At 40.2% G+C, this 6,000-nt stretch overlaps 1 protein-coding gene across 1 annotated transcript in view; it reads right to left on the bottom strand.

The window, feature by feature from the left end:
* The window catches only part of LOC139391607 (WAS/WASL-interacting protein family member 3-like), a gene marked incomplete at its 3' end in the record, with an annotated part of 25,810 nt that extends 21,721 nt beyond the window's left edge, over positions 1 to 4,089 (bottom strand). Inside the window, exon 1 of the mRNA XM_071138979.1 lies at positions 3,592 to 4,089. The remainder of the gene's footprint in view (positions 1 to 3,591) is intronic.
* Between the last annotated feature and the right edge of the window lie 1,911 nt (positions 4,090 to 6,000).

Genomic DNA, 6,000 nt, shown 5'->3' with positions numbered 1-6,000 from the left:
CACCCAAATTTTACAACTTCAGAAATCTTCCAGGATTTCCTTAGAAGAGCTGTCTTCCAGAGCGAGATGCCCGTGTGTCTTCTGTTCAACACTGTCTCATGCTTAGGTAGGGTGGAATTAGGTTACTTAGCAACACTGTCGAATAACAACCAGAACAGAACATGGTTTTGTTTGTCAATGTTTTGCCCAAATGAATGACATGAGGTTTCCCAATGAGTTCCGATATCTCAACGGTGTGTGTGAGAGAGAAACAGAGAGACAGAGACAGAGAGAGACAGAGAGATAGAGAGAGACAGAGAGACAGAGAGAGAGAGACAGAGAGACCGAGAGAGTGGGTAAAAGAGAGGGGGTGGAAGAGGTATGGAGAGGGTGGAAGAGGTATAGAGAGAGTAGATAAAAGAGAGGGGGTGGAAGAGGTATAGAGAGGGTGGATAAAAGAGAGGGGGTGGTAACAGTGTACAGTACAGTAAGTATTTCATCTTACTGTCATCAGAAGTGTCCCGACCAGGAAAACCTCAAAGCTCTAGTTACAGAAAATGTCCTGGTCAGGTCATGTGGTCAGGAAAACACTGAGCAAGAGCATTATAAGGTGTGTGTGTGTGTGTGTGTGTGTGTGTGTGTGTGTGTGTGTGTGTGTGTGTGTGTGTGTGTGTGTGTGTGTGTGTGTGTGTGTGTGTGCGTGTGTGTGTGTGTGTGTGTACAGTGTGTGTACAGTGTGTGTGTACAGTGTGTGTACAGTGTGTGTGTGTGTACAGTATATGTGGCAGAATGTACTCCTCTCTTACTATTTCCATCCTCATAAGTGTGTCAGGCAGCTTCAATGGCACTGGCTCTGGTGGCATTCCAAATGACACTGTATTCCCTATATATAGAGCACTATAATGGAAATGACACTGTATTCCCTATATATAGAGCATTATAATGGAAATGACACTGTATTCCCTATATATAGAGCATTATAATGGAAATGACACTGTATTCCCTATATATAGAGCATTATAATGGAAATGACACTGTATTCCCTATATATAGAGCACTATAATGGAAATGACACTGTATTCCCTATATATAGAGCATTATAATGGGAATGACACTGTATTCCCTATATATAGAGCATTATAATGGAAATGACACTGTATTCCCTATATATAGAGCATTATAATGGAAATGACACTGTATTCCCTATATATAGAGCATTATAATGGAAATGACACTGTATTCCCTATATATAGAGCACTATAATGGAAATGACACTGTATTCCCTATTTATAGAGCATTATAATGGAAATTACACTGTATTCCCTATATATAGAGCATTATAATGGAAATGACACTGTATTCCCTATATATAGAGCATTATAATGGAAATGACACTGTATTCCCTATATATAGAGCATTATAATGGAAATGACACTGTATTCCCTATATATAGAGCATTATAATGGAAATGACACTGTATTCCCTATATATAGAGCATTATAATGGAAATGACACTGTATTCCCTATATATAGAGCATTATAATGGAAATGACACTGTATTCCCTATATATAGAGCATTATAATGGGAATGACACTGTATTCCCTATATATAGAGCATTATAATGGGAAATGACACTGTATTCCCTATATATAGAGCATTATAATGGAAATGACACTGTATTCCCTATATATAGAGCATTATAATGGGAAATGACACTGTATTCCCTATATATAGAGCATTATAATGGAAATGACACTGTATTCCCTATATATAGAGCATTATAATGGAAATGACACTGTATGCCCTATATATAGAGCATTATAATGGAAATGACACTGTATTCCCTATATATAGAGCACTATAATGGGAAATTACACTCTATTCCCTATATATAGAGCACTATAATGGGAATTATAAGGTAGTAGTTGTGGAATTGTTAGGTTAGATTACTCATTGGTTATTACTGCATTGTCGGAACTAGAAGCACAAGCATTTCGCTACACTCGCATTAACATCTGCTAACCATGTGTATGTGACAAATAAAATTTTACTTGATTTGTTTTGATTACACTCTATTCCCTATATATATATAGAGAACTATAATTGGAAATTACACTCTATTCCCTATATATAGAGAACTATAATTGGAAATTACACTCTATTCCCTATATATAGAGAACTATAATTGGAAATTACACTCTATTCCCTATATATAGAGAACTATAATTGGAAATTACACTCTATTCCCTATATATAGAGAACTATAATTGGAAATTACACTCTATTCCCTATATATAGAGAACTATAATTGGAAATTACACTCTAGTCCCTATATATAGAGAACTATAATTGGAAATTACACTCTATTCCCTATATATAGATCACTATAATGGTCAATTACACTCTATTCCCTATATATATATAGAGCACTATAATGGTAAATTACACTCTATTCCCTATATATAGAGAACTATAATGGGAAATTGCACTCTATTCCCTATATATAGAGAACTATAATGGGAAAGTACACTGTATTCCCTATATATAGAGAACTATAATGGAAACTACACTCTATTCCCTATATATAGAGAACTATAATGGGAAAGTACACTGTATTCCCTATATATAGAGAACTATAATGGAAACTACACTCTATTCCCTATATATAGAGAACTATAATGGGAAATGCAGAAGGAGGAAAATAAGACAACAGTTGTAACGGTCTGTACTGTCTTTAGATAATGACTAACACTCCTACCAGACACACTGGTTTATCTGTACTGTCTGTAGATAATGGACTGGGCCCATTCACAAAGTGTCTCAGAGGTAGGAGCGATGATCTAGGATCAATTTTACATTTGACATAGTATTGAATATGATGATATGGACAGGTGGGGACCTGATCCTAGACCAGTACTCCTACTCTTGAGTTGTTTTGTGGATATTGGCCACTGATCTGTTCTGAGCAGCTGACACAAGCAACATGCTGCCCAACACAACCAGCCCCACCCCCACTTCTGTCGTGTGTGGCATGTAAAAAATAAAAAATCTCCTATCCAACCCAAGCAGAAAACGGGTAATCCCAAATATCTCAATCGGAGAGTAAAACCCCACCATGGGCGTTGCAACACTGCCGTATCATAAAAGCCGTATTATCCCGAGTTAGCGCGTTTTTTACGCGCATACTCCAGTATCAAAAAAGGTTTACAAAATATAGATATTTTAATGCACCTTTGCCTAACCATAATCAATATTGTACGATATACTGATTGGTTTTGAGAATGCGAATAGAACAAGTGAATGTTCCTTGTACCGTGCACAGAGAAAACTATCGCGCAACTGGGAAGGCAAGGTGTCATGTTGCTGTGGTAACAACAGACCTTGTCCGTAAGCGTAAATATAGTCTGTGGGCCAAAGGGCATGGGGTCAAGATATGCAAACTATCAAGCAACCATATTTTGCGGGAGGACAACACATTTATGTTTTCCATGTTATGCAACCGACAACAAAATAGCATACCCAGGAGAAAAAATACATAGATAGGCCTACGCTAAAAAGTTATTTTTTCAATATCAACATTTTGCATTCCGTTATGTTGAAGGTCTACTTACCTCCTAGCCTATGTATTACCGGGAGGATTTCGTTCGTGGCGCGACAAGTCCGTCAGCACTCTGCCCGCAGAGCGTGTGCCGCTGACCCGGCAGATACTGACCCGGCAGATACAGACCCGGCAAATACTGTAGTATTATTGGGGAGAAAGACTACAGTCATTGGCTACAGTTACAGACGTCGGATTCAAGCCGTATAACGAGCGCACCGCCATAGTCCGCTACAGCTGGAAAGCACAACCCTGGGGACAGCAACAATGTTGTGATAGGTTTGTAGTCCGGCGTTGGTCGTTGGCTATTCCAGAAAAATAAAAACGGTTCATTTGAAGTTCCACCAAGTTTCAACTGGTAATGGTGAGTGTAACGACAGATACAACACAGCCAAATGTCTCATTAAATGTATGCTAGTGAACACAACAAAAAAGTTTGTTCTGAAGTTAAATGACTTCTCCTCTTCTCTAGCCTACGGTTGTTTGTGCGTAATATCTCTTACCACGCCGTGTTGACAAGTTGGGACACCAAGGGGGCACACCTTGTCGCTTCGAGGAACCCAAGCCTCTGACCAATCAGAAGTCGTTAGTGGGCGCGCTCCAGGGGGGCACTAATGCTGCGTTCATCTGCCCCGTCGGAGATTCCTATTTCCTAGCCGTAGCGTCGGAAATACGACTTTGTTTCATTCATGTGCATTTTGGTCGGTGCAATTATTCAACCAATATGATAAGCTAGTTAATGTTGCTTATGGTTAAATTAGCTAGATTGCTGCACATTGAGACTATGATCAAACTAGCCACATTATACCTTACCCATATTGTAGTTGTCAAAAACGGATTTGTTTTTATATGTTGTTTGAAAATGTGTTTTTCACTTGTAATTCCGATTTGAATGGTTGTTCCAAGTCAAACTTCCCAGTTATAACTAGGAACTTATGATAACTCCGATAGCAAGCCAACGCAGCATAAATGTCACAAGGAACTTTCCCAATCAATACACCTGTCATTGTATGAGAGGAGCAGGTTGTGACAAACAGGGTTAGGGGAATATGCACAAAATCATAAACCTCTCCCTTTTCTAAAATGTACCCTCTTAAAATGTGATTTTCAACCTAACCTTAACCTTAACCTCACTGCTAACTTTACGCCTAACCAGCGTTTCCCAAATTAGGGGCCGTGACCCCATGTGGGACAAGACCAGGCACTAAATCAGTTTCCCAAACTAGGGGCCGTGACCCCCTGTGGGACAAGACCAGGCACTAAATCAGTTTCCCAAACTAGGGGACGCGACCCCAAGTGGAACAAGAAACACTGAAATAAAACAAATAAAATCCTGCTTGGGTCATAGAACAGTGGTTAGGTCAGTAGCAGAGCGTGGCTCTATCTTTTAAACCGTTTATGCTACAAAATATCCCTCCACAACAATACCAAGAAACCTCACAGGATTCAGAGTGGACAAGACCAGACACTAAATCAGTTTCCCAAACTAGGAGACGCGAACCCAAGTGGGAAAAGACCAGGCACTAAATCAGTTTCCCAAACTAGGGGACGCGAACCCAAGTGGAACAAGACCATTCACTAAATCAGTTTCCCAAACTAGGAGACGCAACCCCAAGTGGAACAAGACCATTCACTAAATCAGTTTCCCAAACTAGGAGACGCAACCCCAAGTGGAACAAGACCATTCACTAAATCAGTTTCCCAAACTAGGGGACGCGACCCCAAGTGGAACAAGACCAGGCACTAAATCAGACTGAGGGAAAAATAACATAATCAATGATGCTCTTTTCTACACAGGAGATCAACCAAAAGTACTGCCTGGTGGTGTTCTGAACCTCCCACTACTTTGCTGATGTATTTCAGTCACTTCAAACCAAACTTTCTTCAGACTGAAATACTGTCAAAAAGTACTGTCAGACTGATTTGTAATAGACTGTCATAACTCAAATTATGACTAGCAGCATACCACCCTGCGTCCAAATTCTGGCTTGCCTCTGAAGCTATGCAAGGTTGGTCCCTGGATAGGAGACCAGATGCTGCTGGAAGTGGTGTCGGAGGTCCAGTAGGAGGCACTCTTTCTTCTGGTCAAATTTGTTTTTATCCCAATGCCCCAGGGCAGTGATTGGGGACATTGCCCTGTGTTGGGTGCCATTCATTGGATGGGATGTTAAACACGTGTCCTGATTCTCTTGGGTCCGCTTTTTGGGGGGGATCAAAATGGGGTCACGGGCCAAAACAGTTTGGGAAACGTTAGCCTATCCCTAATTTTAAATTAGACCATTTTAACTGTGTGGCTGTAGAATTTGACTTTGTGGCTGTGGACTCCGACTTTGTCGCTATAGAAGCCAGTGGTAACCTATTTGCAGGGATCCTGATGTACTGTAGACAGAGAGAACATCTACCCGCTAGTGGAGAAGTTAAA

Source organism: Oncorhynchus clarkii, chromosome 32 (genome assembly GCF_045791955.1).
Source record: "Oncorhynchus clarkii lewisi isolate Uvic-CL-2024 chromosome 32, UVic_Ocla_1.0, whole genome shotgun sequence".
Taxonomy (NCBI): Eukaryota; Metazoa; Chordata; class Actinopteri; order Salmoniformes; family Salmonidae; genus Oncorhynchus; species Oncorhynchus clarkii.
This window is presented reverse-complemented; position numbering and strand designations above follow the sequence as displayed.